Here is a 22,512-nt window from a genome sequence, read left to right on the forward strand (position 1 = left end):
AAATAGGGCCTGTTTGCACTGCAGCCTACCCCTCTGTGAGAGCACTACCTGGCAGGTTATTTCCGCAAAGCTTGTATGAACTTGATTTTCTTTGAGAGATCAATTGGTTGAAATTTGTCAATAGGTTCAAAAGATTTTGGGGGTGTGGAAGTGACGGAAATACAAGCGTATGCAGCAGGATTGCATAAGCCTCATTTCTGCAGGAATCAGGATAAAAAGTTGCAGCAATATAAAAATAAATAACTGAGCAGGCATAATTCCTACAAAATACCAGTAGCTGGCCAAAATTTTGGTTTCTCTGAGGGCAAAATGAAAGGGGAGAGCTGTCATTTTCCTTAGTGTTTAGGTACTTTAACCTGTGATACCTTCTGCCTGAGAAGTGAGGACATCTCACACATAAAAACATTTCTTTTCTCTCTGAAATAAGGAACATAGTATCTTCTTATCCTGTGAGAGAATAATAAAATCTCCAGAAGCTGGCAGAGGAAATAGCATTTTTCTGTTGCTAATCATTCATTTAATTTATGGCAGCAATACAGATTTATTCCTGGAACTCAATGCTACTAATGCTGACTTTTGTCCATCGTATGCAGTGGTTAAAGCTGCCAGTTATTTCACTGTTAGGGATATCAGTACAAATACAACTACATAGATCAGAGAGGTACCTACCTCTGTATGATGAAATTGTCTCTATGGCCATAATATTTCAGAGTGCCCCAGCCTGACCCTAAAGGGAGCTAACTGGCAAAATCACACTCTAGTTACTAAATCTGAATTAACTACCAGCACAGTTAGTATGCAGCATCTTGTATGTAATTCAGAAGCCAAATTCTATAAAATCCCTTGCAAAAATATGTTTTTGAGGTGAGTTTTTAATACATTTGAAAAAAAAAATCTAGTCTATTGTTAAAATAATCTAATGTTCTAAGAAGAGCAAAGGCAGCAATTTTGCAGTATTGAAGAACACAACAATTTCCTATTTTACTGATGACCTATGGCACCATAGAAACAGAGAATTATTTTCTCGTCGATTTGGGACCCACTTAAAAATCCTGCTGTTTGGCAGAGCACAACCCCTAACCCAGGGAAGTGACCTATCGACTGAAAAGCAACAGCAAAGCTAACTGGTCTGCTAGCCCAGTTAATTTCTCTGATATACTCCCCTTTTGCAGGAGTTGAATATTAGAAACTTCAAGTACAATCCCAATTCTCTTCATTTTCAGTTCAGTTTTGTTTTTGAACAGGATTGTCTTCCCATGTATCTTGTAGTCTTTAAATCCCGTCACTGGTAAGATATTTCCCTTTAAAGAAGAACATGTGTACAAACATGAAACTTAATTCTCTCTGATATCCTGGGACGATGACCATGACTGCTGCTGATTACTCTGCACACGGTAATACACCATGTATACGGTACGTATTTGTCACTGAACAGCTAGGTTAAATTCAAATGGTTGCTGCATGTTTCTTCTCTTATTTAGTATGTATTCACACTCTTATCTTTCCACAGCCTTCTGGACAATCCCTTTGTGCTTACTGTTTTCCTGACCCCTTCATTATGCTAAATTAACTTCTTGTTAAAGACTTTCCTGCTTTGAAACCTAGAAACTTTCTTCCTTCCCCCAGTGAGATCTTAACTTAGAAAGAACAGTTATAGCAATAATTCAATTGGGGGAAGAAAAAATAACACAGCTGCTTAGCCATGCTATTCAGCACTACTCTTCTTTTTTGCAGCCTTCTTATGTAAATTTTTCATTTTTTTTAGGAATGGAGGCTGTGGGGAGAAGAAATCTTTTTCTCATATTTGTTGAAAACATATAACACTAATTATTTATGCAAAAGTAGTTCTAAATTTAAACAAAAAGTAAAGCATAACCTGAAATAATTTTTATTTAGAGCTAACAATCATTCCAGACAATTCATAGCAGTTTTGACTGTAAGTTCAGTAGTTTAGCTTCTTGCTGAGATAGATCAAAAATACTCCCAAAATAAACTTTCTTACACCATTTCCACCAAAATCATAAAAAGAGCTAGAGACGAAAAATATTCTGTCTGTTGCACCAAGGCAAGAGGTCAAAGTGTTTGTACAAATTGGTAAAGAAGTCATGTTTTATCAGTGACACTGCAATTACAGAGGTTTGATTTCTGTTTGTAGGACAAGGTCCTTTCATTGATGGAGAGCCCACCAGGCACGGAAAGAAAGGGATCTTTGTCTGAGCAGCAGCACATGACAGGCATCCTTGTGACTGGCCGACTGACGCAGCCCATGCCGCCGTCGCTTGAGCTCTCCCGGCTTTTTCTGCGCTCCGCTCCCATGAGCTGGAGCATGCTCAGCTCTTCACAAAAAAAAACCCCAAACAAACCCCAACCCAACAACCAAAAACACCCAACAAAAAAACCAACTCACGACAACAGCCTTTGAAAGGGGTGGCTGTGTTCAGGGTCAAAAGTAATAAATAAATAAAGAAAGAAAGAACAAACTACAGCCCCCTGGGCAGTGCTTGGCCAGGCTGTTCCCAGGACAAGCCTCTTCCTAGATTGCAGTAGGTGTCTTTCTCAGAGCTGAAGGGGTCTCCAAGGAAGTGATTTTGGTTTGGTTTTTTTTTGGTCAGGCATTTCAATGGGAAAGTTAAAAATAAATGAAACAAATCAAAGCCTGTGGCTGCTGCTGTTTCAGCTGATGCTTCCTTTAGCAAAAGATAAGCTTGATATGGTGTCTGAGAGCTCTTCACAAGAGAAAATGGGCTTCTCCACACAAGATTTTACAAATGCAGCCTTCCTTCCTTACAACTTTGAGTAATGTTTTGCTTCTGAATGTTTATGTTTCCCAACTATCAGGGAATATATGAAATAGCTCTTCTGTGCAGTAGGAATTAACGCAGCAGCCTGAGCTCCACGAGGCCGCTGGGCCAGAGTTTTCCAGTGCTTGGAGACCATGTGCAAGAGCAACCCAGGGGAACGATACCACTCAAGGGAATCCTCTGCTGAAGCCAGGGACAGCACTGCACCTGCAGAGGAACAGGCAACCAATATGAGCAAAAGGGATACCTTAACTTCCAGCTGGGTGTAGGTACCCAAACCTGTGATCTCAGTTGCAGTCTTGCTAGGTCTGAAGGAAAATCTATATGCAGAAGGAGATGGACTGATCTGGGATTTATAGGAATGGTTTTACCCTAATTAAGCACTACAGGAAGCAGATGAATGGAGGAATAAATAACATGTTGAAACAGTAGAGAGTTGAGGAAGAAAATAATCTCCTTGGGGTTAAAATTGTATGAATTCTTGGTTTTGTCTGGGGACAGAGGCACAGAACATATTGGCCGGGAACAAAACAACGTTGGAGGAGACTGAAGGGACTGAAGATGACTTTCCAGGAGGGAGAGAAGCACCAGCAGGCAGGGAACAGAGGTAAAAGTGTTCAACCCCAACATGGTCTCCCCAAAGAGATTCAGTTCAGCTCTTGCAGGGAGTAGAAGTTTAGCTCTCTCTCCAAGGCAGAAGCTAAAAGAGGAGCTGGAGAGGTGCACTGCTCCGCGAGGTACAGAGCCATCAGAAAAAGCTACTGCATGGATGAACTTCCCAGCCGTTATAGGACGACAGGGTGAATGCTGCATTTATAAGTGGTCCAAAAAGAAGCAAGTAATTATGTGAAGGAAGCAAATGGCTGTGCAGTGTTTTGAAAGTCCTCTTATAGTAGGTATTCTCCTGTATTTTTGCAAGAATGGAGTGGCACAAGTGCCAATAATAAAAAGTCCTCTGCCATCAGAGATCATGTAGGGATTAATTCAGTACTGCCCTTAGATATTTCATCGGAAGCCAGAACACATTTTTGATGGTATAATGGGTAAGAGGGTTTACACACAGAGGATTTTAATAAAAAGAGAAACAGAAGTCGAGTACAGCCAAAGGCTGCTGCTTTACTGGTCAAGGTGGGGTTACAAAGCTTATCATTCCACAAAATCAATCTCACTGCCCAAAATTTTAGTCTTGAGTACTCAAGAGCAGTCTGTGGGCAAACTGTGCAGGGACAGCCAGTCTACAAAGGATGCAGCTCTTGACAGACTGCCTGAGAAACAGAAGTAGTTGACAAGAACATGAAGATCAGGAGTGAGATGAAAATATGGATTAAATTATTTGTCCACAGACATCCCCCAAGGATTGATCCTGTCCCCCCACAACTTTACAGCTCAAGTTAGGAGGTGACATCATCTACATCATGCACACTAAAAAAAAAACTAGGAAACCACATGGTCAAGGAGGAAAGGGAGCATTGGCCCTAGTCTATGGACTGAGATAGAGAGGCCATGGGAAACTGTATAGGTCTCCAACTCTCTTTTCCTCACACCTAAGCAACACAGAACGACTCCTTTTTTACCCTGAATCAGGGATTCACTCACATAATTTTGCGAAGTAGCATTATCAGCAGTGGCAGCTCCCTGGTCTGGACTGCACACCTCTTGGAAATGGCTTGTTTATGAACTGTTACCCTCAATTCCCTGAGATAGCCTCGTTACTGCTGACCTCGTAGTTGTACATAGCAAATCTGTTTCTGCCAGATGCACTCAATCTGACAGAGCAGGACAGACGGCCACAGCTCAGCATGCAAGACATCAAGCAGTTGGTAGTACAGTATGGGACTTCATAGGTAACAACTCTGCCACAGTGCCCCTGAGTCCAGTGCATCAGTGAAACAGTGCCAGCACAACACAGTACCACTATGCACAGAGGCAAAAGCAGACTGGCCTACACTTCCCATGGGGGGATCACAGAACTGACTCAGAGGAGGGGACACTTGGCCACCACTCTGCCCAGGAAACCTAGGGCAGGCAGGGGTCATAGGAGGAGGCAGCTGAGCATGGCAAGGGGACACACAAGTACTAACGCCAAAGGGGCTCTAGGTCACCCTCCAGAGACTGGATGTCATTCAAATGCTTTTAATTTCCCTTCAAAATTATACCTTGGGTTCATGCCTGTTGGCAAGGGGGAGGAGGGAGATGTGCCTAGTGGTACCCTGTGAGGTCCATGCTGGTCAGAGAGTGGGGCTGGACTGTGCTTCTCCTTCACAGTGCTCAAACTCACCAAGCACAGGGGAACTGACAACTTGCTCCTCACCAGGAAACCCTGCTTGACCATCCTCCAGTGAACACAAGCTCCTCCTGCTTTACTGCCTGCCTGGCTTCCCAACCACACAACTTGGCCAGGAAGCCCCAGGGCGTGGGGCCAGCCCATCTTGTTCCCTGATCAGTCCCGAGCTGTGGGGTATTCTTCCACCTCCCTCCAAAATCCTGCAGCAGTACAGCAGACAGAGAAAGCAGCACAGGGCTGGCTAGCCCCAGGCTTCCTGGCCCTTCAAGAGGAAGGCGGCAGGCCCTCTTACACCATCCTTCAATAATTTACTAGACAGGCACTAACAGCTTCCCCCTCTGTTGCAACAGGCAAATCAAAAACAGTAGAGCAGAAGCATCCATCTCTGACATTCCTGCAGGTTTTCTGTAATGGATCACTTTTGATTAATTAGAGAAACAAGTTTGAAACAGCCTGCAGGATACTTGATGTGTGCTTGTGTCTCAAACTGGAACAGGAATCTGAATCTTTCTCTATAAAACATGAACATAAAGGCTTTGCACTTATTGTTTCCACTTTCACAGGGGTCCTCTTTTCTCTGCTCTCCATGTAGAAAAGAAAAAAATATCTAAAACAGTTTTGTTATGGTGCTAGACATAAAAAAGCAAAAAAAAAGTTTTGGGGTTCACCTTGCCCTCTCTAACCTGTGAGCGCAGAGCCGCTGCTTGACAAAATGTAACACAAGCACAGTATACAATTTCTCCTCTAGGTTTACTGCCTAGAGTTTTATCGGTTAAAAAGTGAGGCAGGGTACTGGCTTCCTATAGCTTGTTACCATTTTGACAGTTGAAGACTGCTTGTAAGTACAGATTATCTTTGACAAAGTCCCGCATCTGCATGATGCTGAATGCGGTACCAGTCTCAGCCTGCACGTGCAACGCCAATTCTTGATTCTCTTGAACAGCAGTATGTGCAGTGAAGTAAACGTCTTAAGTTGCTCACTTAGAGACTTTTTGTTAATTTTATTATATGTTGCCCAAACCACAAAAAACACAAAAAACTGTTAAAGACAGCAAATTTCTTTTTTTTTTTTTTTCTTCCCTCAGGAATTAGTCTAAGGCCTTGCACACTTTCCCACGCTCGCAGATTGCAGGTTATAAATGCGTGGGAGTAATGCAGTTTCGATCAGTCAGGTAGGCTGGGTTTCTGTTAGCTGGCTGCATACCTTTGAGCCCTATCAGCACATAGTGATCAGTGGAATTCCTGGCATTTTTGTCATAGCATCAGAGGCAGTACTTTACAGAGTAAATACCAATGACCTGCTGTTCTGTCAGGGCTCTGTACTTACCTTTTATTTTCAAGTCAAAGGTTAGGCCTATTTATGTAAATCCTCAGCCATGGGCCAAGTAATCTGACCTCCTGGTTTTCATTCTCCTAATTGTTTCAGGTATTTTTCTTGAAAAGTTTGGTCAGTTAAAGCTAGGGATCTTTTTTAAGGCGCCTTTGAGGGCTCTAGGGGTTTTCATAGCCCACCCAGTTTGCAAAGTGGAAACATCAGTGACCTGATGCCCTGGGCACTTATTTAAAATTCATTACCAGGAAATAAGGTTTTGATATATAGTCCCTCCATTCTGAAGAATATCTTAGGGAACACATGCATGCCATTATTTACTTTGGATTATATGATCTCTGAAGCCACATAGAGAGGCAATAATCAATTATATTCCTGTTTGTCCTTCATTTCTAATAAGAACGTTATTCAGCTGTAGATAGTTTTGACTTTCCACGTGCTGGCCACTGCTTAGAATTCCTTTGTTACTTCACACTTTGCCAAGCCATTTTATTCATAAAAGGGTGCCCAAAGCTGTATAACATAAAAAAGAAACTTACTGGTTTTCTACCCTTTTCTCTGAGATTCAGCACTGGTTATATTCTAACTAAAAAGCAAGATTAGTGTCTTCTGAATAGGAGAGAAACACAGCCAGTTTACTTATACATAAAGGAGTACAGCTACTCCAGATTTTGTCCTATCACCCATGGCCACAGAAGCTACATATTTCCCATATGACCAAGAATAGCCATAGATAACTCCATTGTGGGAGTTATTATCTCCTTTTTTAAGGTGTATTAGAACTCAAAACCCTTATCAGATCATTACTTCCTCTTCTGACCATGGATAATCCACATAAAATGCATGCTATCACATTTCAGCATTTATTTCTGCCCTATTCTTGCTCCCATTAAATGTCACTTTAAGGTATGCACTGGAAAAGGATAATTAATATAAGAAGAATATGTTCTTTAAATGGTGCTGGAACCAGAGCTCATGCTTCCATCTGAAAACAGCAGCTCTAAACTGGAATTTGGTTTCTGCATTTTAGGCCTGTGGGGATAGAATGCACAATGAGAGAGCTGAAGTTTCAACTTCTGGGGCATTCATTATACAGCTAATTCTCCAGGTGTATTCCTTTTAATTATCGGAATAGTCATTTGTCTGCTCCTGGTGAAAAAGGGATTGCAAGAAACCAGGCTGAGCAAAAAGCACCATTTACATTCTTCACTGCTATGTGCTATTGCCTTGAATTACAACGTTCATTTTTTCAACCCTCAGGTAACTACAGCCTCATTCTGAGGGGAAAAAAAGAGTATTTCCTGCATCCCATACCCAGCAACAAAGCAACACTGAGAAAACATTAAGGAAGGAAGGTCATGTCCTTCCATCTGAAACCATTAGCAGCTAAAAACATGTAGGCTGAGCTAGAGTTAACAGAAATTGCTAAGGCAAACAGATGAGATAGAGAGACTTAAAAGAATGACAATGGTCAGCAAGTGGAAATAGAAGTCAAACTGCCAAAAAAGGTGAAATTACAGGCAGGCTCTCAGGCCTTCACAAAATGTGGAACCCACACTTAGGAAAGAAATTGTTTCTTGGGAATTCTCCCCACCTTTCACGACTTCACAGGCCACTTCCCATGCTTGGCTACCATTGCTCAATATCTCTGCAGCAACTACAACTATTACTTACACGTCAAATTTTGAAAATACTTTGACTTTCTCTGAACTGAAAGAGTTGGCATTGTTTGGTAAGGCAAGTTCCCAGGGGACACCGTTTAAGACTATGCTCTGAAGCACTGCTTCCCACTAGTAATCCCAAAGCGCACATTTTTATTGATGCTTCTGGACCCCTTAAAGGAGAAGACAAGATCAATCATTACCACACTGAGCTTTATTTACATAAAATGAAAGTGACTGCATAGCCTACCTGTGCCCAGAAGATGAGTGATGTTATTAAGATTCACCACAAGCACTTTTAGCACATGCAGTCACTCTTCATACCTCTGTCAGTCTTGCCTCTACCAACATTGAATGTGTAGCATATGTCAGACTACAAAACAGCCAGGTGGATGGCATAGAAGAAAGCCCATGGGGTTGGGAATAGTGGGACCTTCTTTCCTCAGGACCAGCCAGCATAGGATGAGGATGAAACATTGACACCAACATATTTGCCTTCACAAGATTTGCCCAAATTAAGTGACCATCACCCCAGCTGCTCTGAAGGGTGTCTTTGTACCTCTCTAAATGCCTTCGTTACCTTAACCTGAGTGGGAGCCACTGGGGCAGTGGGATTTAAGCCTTCCAAGCTGGGACCCATGGCATTTCATAGACCCAGGTGGATACATTATGCTGCTGAGTGCAAAGTCCAGCCTTTATGAGCACAGTGGGAGTATGAAGGAGAAAGCAGGTCCAGCAGTATGTCAATGAAATACAAAATAGTTTCGGTTAAAGAGTCCAGATAACCTGGGATATAAAATATGTAAGGGGCCTGGTGGTCTATAAGTGGATGCAGTGGATCAGGAGGAAGGGTAAACTGCTGTAGGTTGAGGTTCCCCAAGGGCTTGACTAATCCGAGTCCTGGCTTTTCCTTCTCACCCTAGCCACAAATTCCAGCTAGCTCTTGCATGCCAGTACTAGGCCTTGCTGTGACCCTGTTGTGAGCTGGTTCAGGGAGTTAAAGCAGGTAAAAAGTAACTCTGCAGGAAAAAGCAGTAGTCTTCAATCAGTTTAGCTCCCTGAATTGGCTGACAATGAGATCAGGCAAATATCAGTGCTGGCAAGGAGAGAGGGAGCAAGGTGCAGGCCCAAACTGTAATAACTCTGACTTAGACAGACCTAAATTGACTCGGACATGCGCCCCTAGACAAAGAGCTAAGCTAGTCTGTGTAACGTCACAAGCATGAAATAATTCCCCAAGCTACTGCTCATGCTTCTATTTACACAGCAAGCCTCTGCTTCAGAAATGAAAAGTGCACAAGGACACATCTTTCTGAGGCAACAAACATTTTTCTTTCATGCAGGAAAAACCATCTTATTCTGCACACCTCTCAAACAAAACCATCAGCTAAACCTACAACCTGCTTGACCCTTAATTTTTCTGCTGGGCCCCTAACCAGATATAAGAGCTGAACTCCAAGGACTGTTCAGCAGGGCTTGAACAGCTGATCAGATCTCTGCCAACTTTTACAGGCTTGTTGAAAGACAAAAGGAGCATTCCAGTTCAGCTCAGTTGGGCTAGTTAAACCACAGCATTCCCAACTGAGTCCAGCAGGTTTTGACTCAGCGCTATTGTTTTTAAGCACATGGTAGACACAACTCTTACTTGCTTCTTTATTTGTTGTTTTGTTTTGTTCTAAAGCATTGCCTCTCATTCCTCTGCCACTCCTGGCAATGTTTCATGGGATTTTGTTTTTTAAACACACAGCTTTTGGAACCACAAGTCTTCTACAGATTATTTCCACTTCCCTCCGTAGACATCCTATTTCTCTTTAGAGACAGTGGGATCTTACACTACTTTTGACTAAAAGATATATGATCCTTGACAGCATCTTGACCTTACTCCAAAAAAGCATACTGTTTTATTTAATACCCATGTAAGCCAGTCTGGAAGTCATCGATAGAGACATAAGCCATTTTCCATTGATATTTCATTTACCAGTAAAAAGTTTTAATGTACTAACCTCAAATGTCCACCCCATACTATACGTTAACTTAAGTTCCCCTGCTTACTCTTGTACAAGGCTTTTGATTTTGCTATATACAAAGCTAGTTGTGCAGGTAGTGCACCCAGCAGCCTACCCATTGACTTGGTTATCTTGTTTAAAACACCATCATGATCCTCAGTGCTTTATATGGTGTTTACTAGTGCAACACCACCAGTTTTGCCTTCTTGGTCAAAGACACAGAAAATGTATCCCATGTCCTACTGCAACCATAACACTTTGTACACTTCCTGAACACAGCCCAGATCCCATGATTACAGATTATAGCCTTGGGAGCCCCATTCATGCAGCTGTAAGAGTGCTGCCTCAAAGCCATGTTCCCTGGGCACTGATGCACTTGCAACCCTGAGCCCCTGGCATGACTTCAGTCTATGTGTTGCCTACAGGATGGTGAAATCCCCAGTGCACCTTGTAAGCCTGGTCCCCATAGCTATCCTGACCAGCATACTTGCTGCACCTCAGCTCCTTCCCCGCCCATGTGCACCTGGGCTTCCTTCTCAAGGAAAGCAGGGCACACGCTGGCATGGTGCCAACTGGCATGTCCCCACAAGCAGACATGTGGCCAGAAGCCATGGCTGTGTGGTGCACGGCAGTGTATCCTGCAATGTACATACAGTCCTTGTGTTTGGGACACAAATCTTCCCTCAGAGGTGTGAGGACAGCACAAGTGGAAATGGCCGTGCAAGCCTGCATAGCTGCCTTACTCCTGTGACATAGCCTCTGTTAGTTATTGATCTAAACACCCTCCTTACATCCACATGTCTTTCCTCTATTTCACTCTCTGCCAGTGGTCTGAACAACCAATCTGGGCTTTAACTGGAAGTTCATGAACAGGAGAAGTGGAAGGGTTTCCAGCCCTGTCTTCACACTGTTTGGCTAGAGGTGTGAAATGAGGCTTCATTCTCAGGGGAGATATTTGGGTCACAGTCAGTGATGGAGACGACCTACTTCAGTATCCTTGGGAATTACTTTCACTCTCCATTTCTTACTCAAGAGCCAGGCCCAGGCAGATGTATTACGACAATATTGCAACTGTCCCAGTAAAACCTGCCAGCCCTGACTGATCTTGGCACCCCTCCTAATACCCCTGGAATCATTCACCCCTTCTGGCTGGACTGCTGGCATGGGAATAGACAGAGCATCTCGGCAAGCTGCACCAGGCCATCCTTGCCCTTTGGTACATGCACAGGATCAGCCCATTTCAGAGGGCCGTTTCAGCATATGCAACGCAATTATGTCAATATCAAGACACAGTGGATTTCTCTCCAACATGATTTCATCAAATCAAGAAAAATGTCCTACTTCCTACAGCAGTAAGTTGACTCCCTCCCCCCACCAGATACAGCATTAACCTTCTCTACTCCAGCAACCTGCTCACCAAATTGCTGATAGCTACTAATTAAAAAGGTTTTTTAACTGACTGCAAAACTGGACTGAGTAAAATGATGATCAACACTGCTATAGACATGAATTTTAATTTGGCTTTCTGCAGTAGTTTGTATGTGTGTGTGTATATATATACACACATACACACACATATATATGCACACACACACGCATCTTTTCTTACATGTTTCTGTATATTACACAGAGCATGGCCCTCCTGTGTGTGGGTATGGACAGAATGACACAGCTTGTGAATTCAAAATTCAGATGCCAAAAGGAAGATGAAGAAATTATAATCCCTTAAAAATGTTCCTTCTGCAAATTAGGAAGAAGTCAATTTCGCCAGATCCCCACAAAGAGGACAGACTGCCTAAGGGAGATTTCTTCCACCCTCTGTTGACATGATCACAACTCTGGACCCTGTCAGCTGAGACATCATAGCTGAAAGCAGCTATAGTTTTGAAGCTCAGAGCTAGAGGTAATAAGACTTTGAAAAGAGGAGCTAGTGTCAACTCTCACTGGATGACTCAGGACATTTCAGTTTTCTTCTGAAGAGCTTGGTATTTAATCTGTTCATGTTTTCACACCCAAAAATGAAGCAGATTCAGAAGTTGAAGTCTGATCTGGATGGCAGCAAAAAAATGCTTGAAATGCAACTTGAGTGAACCCTAGAGGCTCAATATATGGAAGGTACATTCTTCAGTAGCAACTGAAAATATCATCTTATGTTACAGAAAAGATGCAGTCCTTGTTCTTTGAGGACAATTTCAAAAACATTTTTTCACATAAGAAATAAATGATACATTTTGTGAAAAGAAAAGAAACTGCAATTTGCTGGGACCTGGCAGAATTGACTGCAGCACTGCACAGACATATTCTGTCCTATTTATAAATTAATAAAACGTCCCTCCAAAAAGTCTTCCTTCATTCATTTCAACACAGGATGGCTTACATCCCCCTTTTAAGGACAGAACCTCATTTCCCTAAGATGCCATTCTGCCTCCTCACAAGTGAAGTTCTTCCCCATTTACGTCCTCCTTAAACAAATAAACAAACAAATCAAAGGGAAATATTTTTTCTACATTTTTTTCTATCTAGCTATGAATTAATTGATTTAAATAGATAGGCCAGAGGCAGATTTTGGTTTTCTAAGATCTTATCATTCAAATCTTAGTTTATACAAAATGAGCAAGAGAAGTCAACTATGCCTCAATCCTCAGAGTTTTCAGGGGAAAGGGTGAAATGGAGAGTTTTCTAAAATCTGGTTTCAATTCATCTCAGAGGCAAATTAGTTTTCTCTCACTCTAGCAAAGCAAGGTGTAGAACTATTCCATCAGTGGTCTCTTTTTAAAAGGATTTCAGCAAGAGATATGAACTGTGCCTTCATTTTCAATCTATAGAAGAGCTACAGAAGTGTTTCTTTAAAGGAAAGAGGCGTTAAGAAATGTTATTGAAATGTGGGAAAATAAATAACTTTTATCCCTCATGATCAATATCACTAAAGGCGAGGATACTGTCAGAAGCATAAATCTGAGACAGAGCTGAAACTCCCCCTGTTGGCATCTGGCAGGCAAGCAAAGGCAATACCTGAAAACCATCTTTCCTATGTCTTCAGAAATCTTTGGGGATTTATTTAAAATGAAGAGGTACAAATCTTCTGTTATTTGCTCCTTAATGACAGCCAGGAGAGAAAGCAGCCAGGTTCTCTAAAATCTGTGCCACTGTTTCTCACTGTGCCTCGAGCCTGGCAAACTGTAAGATCTGAAAGTAGAATATACCCACATATCGGTGCAGACTGGTGAGGAAAAGCTGCAAAGTAAGAAGGAAAATTAACCAAAGGGTGCAGTTCAGCGGAAGATAAAACGTTAAAGGCAAAGGAGCCTCAAGCCACCCTGAGAGTTTGGGGAGGAAGGACCAATGCCTGCTCAGTAGAGATGACAGGCATCAGGCAGTGCTTTTGTTCACAGCCTGTGAATTTATCCTTGGGTTCACAAGGTGGTGATGACACTATCAGTCAATTAATCCATCATAAAAAAAACCAAACCACAAATAAACAAAATGATCTATGGAGCTGGTCTCTATCCAATGGCAGAGAAAAATAGCCTGGCTATGATTCTAAAATCAGTGAAAATGGTTTTTCAATGACTCTAATGTCATTGAATCCACCTAATAAGCCCACTCACTTTGTGTCAGAAAAGCTAACACGTATCCTGGAGGGATTCTTCAGGGACTGAGTTTCAGTCATTCTGCCAACTGCATTTGTTGTCATTTGGAGCAAATTCCTACAGTCCTTTCTCTCTTCTTTTTTTTTTTTTTTTTTTTTTGTTTTTTGCCTGTCAGAATTAGCTTCCCAGACCATCTTTATACACATGGATTAGGGTTAGCACAGGCAGTACGGTTCGCCTGCAGACTGAACATATGCTGTGGGTCTTCTTGTTCCTTCCTTGTATCTAATGGTTCTTCTAACTCTCAAAATTCAGAGGAATGCATCTGAGGACACCAAACCCAAGAACTAACAAGACTGTTAGCACTGCAGAGCCAACACAACTGTGAGAAAACAAATTAGCACCTATTCTGCTGTGTGGACTACCAACACCTGTATCTGCTAATCCACTCAGTGTAGAAACATTACTTTTGACATTGAAGTCAAAACCCTATAGAAACTATTTGATGGTCAAGTGTATCCAGCATGGAGTTTGCCATACAGAAATGTAGGGAGATTGCTGTTCCAAACATGTTGTGGACATTATTGTAGGAAAGTCTTCTTTATATAAAATAACCTCACCATGACATGGCTGAGTGATGAATCTATGTGGCTGTGGAAAGGGCTGGACTGCACAGTCTTGTGACATGTGAAATCTGGGAGGAAATCTCCCACCCCCTCTCATAAAAAGCAGGAGAATAGAGAGGATTGCCTTAAACCGTGTACAGTTTATTCTTACCAAGGGAGGGAGTATTTTGCACCTAGGGTCAAATTCTGTGCATTAATGAGTACTGAATGTATCCTTTCCTCTACAGCAGTCCTACTGACCCAAGTGCAGACCCTTGAGGAATGAAGTGCTCTTCAGGATGACTACAGATGGCAGAATCTCTTGCTGGATTGACCCAGCATTTCTGCAGTTCCCACTGTAGCTGTGCTACACTAGCAGGAGGTCTGCTCTGATCTTTCTCTTCTTGTGAAATAATCCCAGAAAAAGCTAGCTAGTCATTAAATATGAAATGAAATTAAACTCAGTACATGCAGTTGTTCTGACAATTCATTGTACTGACAGCAGAATTTTGCTCCTACTTTTTGCATAAAAATGTGAAAAGACTCAAAAGTATTGTAGCACTACTCGAAGTAGCAAATATAATTCCTGTCTGTTCAGCCAGGGAAGGAAGAGTTAATCACAGGCACACTACCACGCAATGTAACACATAATGAGCAGAAAGCCAAGTTCAAGCATCCTTCATACTGTCACAGTAGCCACCAGCACAGAACTTCTCACCTCAGTGCAATGCCCCTTTGGCTTCTCCTCTTCTCAATTCATGTTTGTGACCAAAGGGGAGCGCACGCACACTACAGGCACCTGACATAGCTGTAAGGAGCTCCCCACCAATCACTCCCCATGTTGTGGCACTTCTGAACAGGAGCAAACCCCATAGGGGCCTTGCCCATGGTGGAAATTATATTTAAAAGAGTCATTTTATGGCAAGCCATTCAGAAGGGTGCTTGGAGGTCCTATCAAGTCCCCAGAGAGTACAGGGGTGACAAAGACACTAGAAAAAAACTGGCAGATGGCAGCAGGCAACTAGCATAGGAAGTGGGACCACCTACAGGTGCCTGGGACAGGAGTTCCCTGCAGATCAACCCCTGGCAGCTGGATGTCCTTAGTGGGACATCCATCCTAAGTGTCCTGTATGGGGGCCACCATACATAGATGCACTGTGGAACATCTGTAGAAACATTTGTTACTCACCTAATTTCAATTTGGAGGCATTATCAGTGGTTGTCTCAAGGTGCTGGTGTGCTAGAAGGATGTTTCCTGGACACTGAAATTATAAGGGACCAGCTGTATCAGCTGAATGTTCACAGTCCATGGGGCCTGATGGGATTCATCCTGGAGTACTGAAAGAACTAACAGATATTATGACAGGACCCCCCTCAATCATCTACCGAAGGTCTTGGAGGTCTGGGGAGGCCCCTGCAGACTGGAACCTAGCCAATGTTATTCCAATCTGCAAAAAGGGTGTGAGGGAAGACCCAGAGAACTACACACCTGTTAGTCTAACCTCAGTTCCTGGAAAAATTATGGAGAAGATTATACTGGGTAGTACTGAAAGGCATTTGAAGACTAATGAAATCGTCAGGCACAGTCAACATGGGATCACAAAGGCAAAGTCCTGTTTAACTAATGGGATATCCTTCTATGACAAGGTCGCCCGCCTAGTGGGCGAGGGGAAGGCAGTGGATGCAGTTTTTCGTAAGGCTTTTGATACTGTCCCTCACAGCATCCTTCTGGAGAAGTAGTTCAACTGTGGGATGAGTGAGTTCACAATGTGCTGAGTGAAGAACTGGCTGAAGGGCAGAGCTCAAAGGGTCGCAGTGAATGGGGCTACATCTGGCTGGCAACTGGTCACCAGTGGCATTCCTCAGCGTTCAATGCTATGGCCAGTTCTGTTCAACACATTTATCGGCAATGTGGATGCAGGATTTGAATGCACCATTAGCGAGTTTGCTGATGATACCAAACTGGGAGGTGTTGTTGACTCTCTTGAGGGACAAGAGGCCTTGCAGAGGGATCTAGATAGATTGGAGCACTGGGCAACAATTAATGGGGTGAAATTTAGTAAGTTCAAATGCTGGATCCTGCACCTTGGACAAGAGGGTGGTCAAACACTGGAACAGGGTTACTAGAGAGGTGGGTGATGCCCCAGTCCTGTCAGTGTTTAAGAGGCATGTGGGCAATGCCCTTAACAACATGCTTTAACTTTTGGTCAGCCCTGAAGTGGTCAGGCAGTTTGACTAGATGATCATCGTAGGTCCTTTCCAGCTGAGCTATTCTATTCTGTTGTAATGCCATCCGTAGTACCGTCTGACCCAATGCCACACAGAAAAAGACACAGTGGGTCCACCAAGGAGAGCAAGGCTGTGGACCGCACTTACAGCAAACCCTGTGTCTACATGGAGGCTACTGATCAGGAGTTTCCTTCCTGGGTGTCAGCTGTAACTCAGCAAGGTGACCTGGCACTTACCTAGATGGAAGGTGCTCACACAGCTTCATGATGGTGCTCCCAAGAGCAGCAATGAAGAGTTGGGAGCGGCAGTTTCAGCAGTTTTGCTGTGATCATGAAACTTTGCTCCGAGCAACAGCACTTTGTCCCAGGAGAATAGTCACAAAAGGTTTGAATGTGGTTTCACACCCATTCATGAGCTGCACACAACGAGCAAATTTCCTCTGAACGTCCCTTACATTCCTACACAGGAGTCCTAAGGCTACCACTGGCCTGGCCTTAAGACCACCTGAGAGTCCACTCTCATTTCTCAAATGTGTTTGTATCCAAACACCTAATTTTACTTTAGGATTCCTTCAAATGCTAATGCATTCATCTTTATTCCTTTAGAACAAACTTTTTGTAGTTTTTTAGTTTTATAGGTTTTGTTCTTTTCTGAAGGTTCTATCTGTAAATGAATTAACTTTACTTTCAGCCTCAAGTGCTTCTGTGGAAGCATTTCAAAGTGAAGGAACTTTGGAGAAATAATTTTCTGGAGTGCTTCAAAAAAACTGAAAATCACATTAAGTGACTTTGAATTATTGCAAAGTATTAAACGACTTAAATGCTTAAAGCTGGAATTTTTCAAGGTTTTTCTAAGTGTTCAGAGAGAGAAATATATAACATAATACACCTTAATGCTTTCACTAGTTCTTTAGCCTCAAATCAAGTGCTTTAAATGATTACAATGCTATGCTTTATTCATAAAAGGTGAAATTCATTCATTCTGCATAAATCCTGACTCATCAATCAGGGTAGCAAGTAGGAAATGGAAGGAAGACAAACTGCACTGTTCAAAATAAGCAGACTAGCAGAGTGATTCAGAGTACTTAAAATTAGGCTCCTGTTCTGAATCATCCTCTAGAGATCTTCTTTCTCCAATAACTTCAAGGGGAGTTTAGGAGGCAAGCCTTCTTTGGCTGTAGTAAGCCACTGTGAATTAGCCCTTTCACTCAGACCATCAGTTCCCTCACAGATCCGTAATATTCTGCTTGTGGATCCTCTAGCTACATAGCTTCACCAGGGGGTTAAGGAAAACAGAGGGCTTTTTGCCAGTCATCCACATCTAAAGCAAATTCTCTTTTCCTGAATGTTGCAATCATCCTTGAAAAATGTAGAACATAATCAGCAGGAAAAAAAACTTGCAAAGGAAAAAGAGAGAAGAGCTGAGTAAACAATAAAAATATCAGTGCCAAAGGACATTGGTCTTCGTTGTCTGTGGCAGCACAACACAGAAGATCTTTCCCTCATTCTTACTGCAATAAGTGATGAAGAAAAACCTGCCTGCAAATATTTATTTATATTTGAAATACATCAGTTTGACCATATTTACAGTCAGTACGTATCCACTGTATTTGATCATTCAAGCACCCACATTCTACCGAGCTGTATATTTAACAGTAAAATTCACAATTTGCACTGCTTGGTGTGCTACAGAAGCCATTCAATCAGAGAATAGAAATGATTTGACCGCAAATATGCAACTGTAAATATTTATATCTAAGCATTTGTAAATGATGTGCAGTACAAGAATAATTGCCAAATCAATTCAAAAGGCAAAACTGAATAGATTAATGGTTATGAATTATTCATGAATTTTACCTTCTCATATAGCAAGTTCATTATTTCTCTGTGTAACCAGTAAGCAGCTAATATGTCTGAGTGCATTTAAAATATCGATTAGTCTTCTGGATACACTATTCAGAGCATTTAATCAACAGAATATTTCAGTAGATATTAAACCTGCATTTGGGGAAAATATAAGAAATCTCGGGTTTAGGGATAATGCACACTTATTCCAGAGTATAAGGAAAAAGTATTTGCAATTTATCCAAAATATCAAGAGAATTTTCCATAGCTACTGAGCTCAGACGAGTGTAATAATGAAGTGCTCAAGATTTAATTGGCATGGGATCTTGCAGACTGGAAGGACTGAATTCCAGAGAAGAGATTTGATTGATCCAAAAGACAGACTCTAAGAATATTCCAATCAGCTACACTCTGTGGAGAAACCATAATTTTCTCTAAAGGTCAGAGAAATCTCACATTTCTCTTGTAAGGAAGAAAAGCCACAAGACACACTTCTTATACCTTGGCAAGCCTGGGAAACCCTGGGAACAGCGTGGAGGCAGGAAATGACAGCAGCTCCTGGAGGGGTTTGCTGTTCCATTGTGAGATGGGGCTCAAGGACAGACCAGGGAAGTCGGCCTCAGCTGCTCCACTTGGCTCACCCCCACCGCTGAGCATGGGTTTCAACCCATAGACCCTCACGTAGCAAAGCAAGCCTTGCTGCCAGTCACATACCCAGGCAAAACATCTGTGCTGGAACTGCCTGTGAACCCAACACATCTCAAGAGCTACCCAACCCTGCCTTTGACTTTCCTTGGGTACTTTGCATTAAGTCCCGTTTCTGACTTCAGACAACGGTTTAGGACAGAAGTGCTGTGGTCTATATAATTTGTGTACTACTGGTAGGAAAAAACAAGAGCAATAGTCTCTCTGGGAGAAATCTTCCTGATTACTAAGGTAAAAATATCAGGAACAAGACTGGGAGTGATGGGGGTTTGTCAGCTAAGTCAGCCAGAAATGCTTTTAAAGCTTTGCAGAGGCCAAGGCTGTTGATAATGATTTTACGTTAGATTGTTTTATCCCAATTATTTCCACTTGTTTTCTCATGCGTTGTTTAGCGTGTATGTGTTTGTATGAGAGAGAGGAGGGGAAAAAAGTAAAAAATATTGCCTGTCACATTTAACCACAGCTGCAGAGAAGGTCCAGTCTGAGACCTTATCTTCAGAGGGAGATACCATTCTACAGTTAGCCCATGCAGCAACTTCAAAAAGCAGATTGTTGATGATAGCTTCTGGTTTATAAGACCAGATAGTCCAACCTTACAGAGAACTTTATAGTATGGGGAGGTGTGTGCATCTGCTCTGCTTATAAACTTCCAGTATGGAGATATTTCCAGATAAGACAAACTTACCTCTGTGAGCAAAACAGTGAACAAAGCCTGCAACACTGAGGGTGTCCACGCACAGACAAGACGTAGTAGCTACTAGACTTTGAATGTTTCACTCAGCTAGCCTGCTTCTCCATGCTTTGTTTAAATTTGATGATGCATTCAGATTAGCAAAGGAAACATTTTTCAGTGTGCACAAATCTACAAGGAGTTTGAAGACAGGCATTACTGCAAGCAACAGAAATAAAGGAGTCATAGAAATTCAAGGCCATGCGGGATTTCAAGGATGTCATGTAGCCCAGCCCTCCTTTGATGAGTCAGGAATAACTATTAATAGGTTATACCTAAAAGGAGTTTGTGGAACTCCTAAAGTTAGAGGTTAGTGTTGAGAGGGGTTCCAGACTGCCCAGTTAAACTCATTCCACTCTTTCATCATACATGCTGTTCTGCTTCCACTGAAATCCATCTTAAATTTCCTTTTGCTGTAAACCAAGCTGCTACTGTCCTGTCCTTTCTCCAGCGGTTGTGGACAACCACTGATCACCATCTCCTTTATAAAAAGGTCTTCCTATTTTAAAACTTCTCCTGCTCCCCCTTTGGTTTCTCTTCTCTAGACTGAACAACTCTAGTTCCTTTAGCCTTCTTCACAGGTCATGTTAGCTAACCCTGCCATGAGTCCTCTTGTCCTCCTCTCCACTTTTGTTTGCTTAAAGTGGTATAACTCCAGCTAGGTATGCAGCGCCATCACTAGCACCAATTCAACCAAAAGATACACCATCGCATCTTAAATGTGGCATGGCTGTCAGGTCATCTGTGTATTCATAACTGTCATGGGGTTCATTTTTTCAGTAGATTGTGGTGCTAATGTGGAAGGCTTAAGCCAAGCTCTGCGCAGCTAAAATGAAAAGCTAAACTATTGGCAAAATTGTGCAATACGAAGTACACGGGGAAGAAGCTTCTTCTGTTTAACTGTGTTCTAGCTATAAAGCTATGCACAAGTAAGGAAAGCCCTGGGAAACCAAGGAAGATACCTACATACCTACATACAGATCTACAGTCTATGTGCAAGACCATTCTTAGCTGGTCCACGCTGCTGTTAATTAAACTCCATTGGCTACAAGAGTCCTAGGAAGACTCCCTGGGATGTCCTCTGCAGCACTGTGTCTCTCTCCACTGAACAATTCACTCCCACAGACCAAGCTCAAGGAGACAAGGCTCTCCACACTACACATGGGCTTTATGAGCTGTTACACTGGGCCTAATCAACTAACTTAAAACAAATTTGGAGATGTCTTTAAGCTGACTGTCATAAACCAGCCTACCTGGTTGAACGCTTCGCTTTACTAAGAGCTAGCTATAATGAATGAGCTAGCTTTGTAAAAATAAATGGAGCAGCTATGCAAAGAATAAGTGGCCATCAGACTAAGTGAGGCATTTATTGCAGAATTACTGGTAAAGGACTTTTAAGACTACCAAATTATTTAAAACTCAACTTCAGCCTAGGGTGACATTTCCATTTTTTGCAGTACCATGTTGCTGACTGATATGCTGCTGTTCCACTCTCACCTCTAAATCTTCCTCTGCCATACTACTTAGCAGACACTACCCACCTGGCATTTGTATTCCCCTTCCCAAATGTCATAGCTGGTACATTGAACATACTTTTGTTTATTCACTTATTCATTTCTCTGTCTGACCAAGTTCATTTTGAACTCTGATCATGTCCTCCAGAAGATCTTGCAACACCACCAACGGGCGTGTCAAATTTTAAAAGCATCTCTTCTATCAGCCAAATTGTGTGTAAAAATGAGAGATATTTTTGCATCTCATTGTACATGAGAAGTAGCATAACTTGTATCAGACGCCTTTTAGCTTGATAGCACTGACTGTCTTCTCTTCTTTGAGAATAATTTCTAGCCATTAGTGAAACTGGCTGACAGTGATTATTGTTTGGTATTCCCATGAATGAACTAAAAATCCATGGTCATATGGAGTACAGACCAGTTGTATTTTTCATAGAGTCTGGAGACTATTCAGGGCAGGAATATGTGGAATCTCCTGAATGACCTTGATTTGTTAATATATTTGTGTTTGCAAATCCCCATTTAAAAAATGGACCATATTCTGTCATCACTGACTCAGGGCGCTCACTCACGGCAAGCGTAAGGAACAGCCAGAGCCAAACGTTTTGCTTGTTCACTTGAAGAGGAAACAGAGAAAACATTCAGCGTACACTTGTAACTTTAAAAGCCCCACAATCACAGAAACAAGACTTCAGGTTAACTGTAAGTCACTGTGAATGTATGTTAATGACAAACTATACATGTAGCATCAGCGCAGACCCTTCACTGGGCTTGTCCAGTCAAGAACCATTTTATCCAGGTGTCCTTCTCAGGGGAAAGTGCAGGTTCCTCCCTCCTCATCTTCAGTCAATACAGCTAAGGGGGAGACGAGAGCTCCAGATAAGCATTTGGAAAACACAAATGTTTGTTAAAGCTTTTTTAAGCTTCACTTTTGTTCAAGGGCACAGTACAGCAAATCTCTGGGGCACTTCCTCATTTTGTTCAGGCTGAGCTTAGCAATACAGGGTTTCTGGAAACCTGCAGTTCCTGATGAATACCAGGAAGATTTTTAAGTTTCCTATCAGATGTGCATTAATTTTATTCAGTCCAAGCTTTGGGAAAAGTTTCTAGACACCAAGAGGAAGAGCTGTAGCCGTCACGCACCAATTTTCCCACTGGCATGTCCAACAGTCTGGGCTAACCCAGGCTCTTGCTGGTCCCATTAGCGTAATGC

The 22,512-nt window shown here is 42.3% G+C and overlaps 2 long non-coding RNA genes across 4 annotated transcripts in view; one reads left to right on the forward strand and one right to left on the reverse strand.

Annotated features, from left to right (window-relative positions):
• Positions 1 to 22,512, reverse strand: part of LOC142059703 (uncharacterized) — a 184,125-nt gene that overhangs the window by 64,829 nt on the left and 96,784 nt on the right. The window lies entirely within an intron of this gene.
• Positions 1,092 to 14,689, forward strand: LOC142052128 (uncharacterized). 3 transcript variants are annotated; one of them, XR_012658727.1, is made up of 3 exons: positions 1,092 to 1,413; positions 2,156 to 3,408; positions 14,526 to 14,689. It is a non-coding gene; the product is annotated as an uncharacterized LOC142052128 (long non-coding RNA). The 3 variants fall into 3 exon arrangements; XR_012658728.1 differs by lacking the exon at positions 14,526 to 14,689 and adding an exon at positions 3,495 to 3,817; XR_012658729.1 differs by lacking the exon at positions 14,526 to 14,689 and having other exon boundaries at positions 2,156 to 3,066; positions 3,303 to 3,817.

This window comes from Phalacrocorax aristotelis, chromosome 1 (assembly GCF_949628215.1).
Source record: "Phalacrocorax aristotelis chromosome 1, bGulAri2.1, whole genome shotgun sequence".
NCBI classification, from domain to species: domain Eukaryota; kingdom Metazoa; phylum Chordata; class Aves; order Suliformes; family Phalacrocoracidae; genus Phalacrocorax; species Phalacrocorax aristotelis.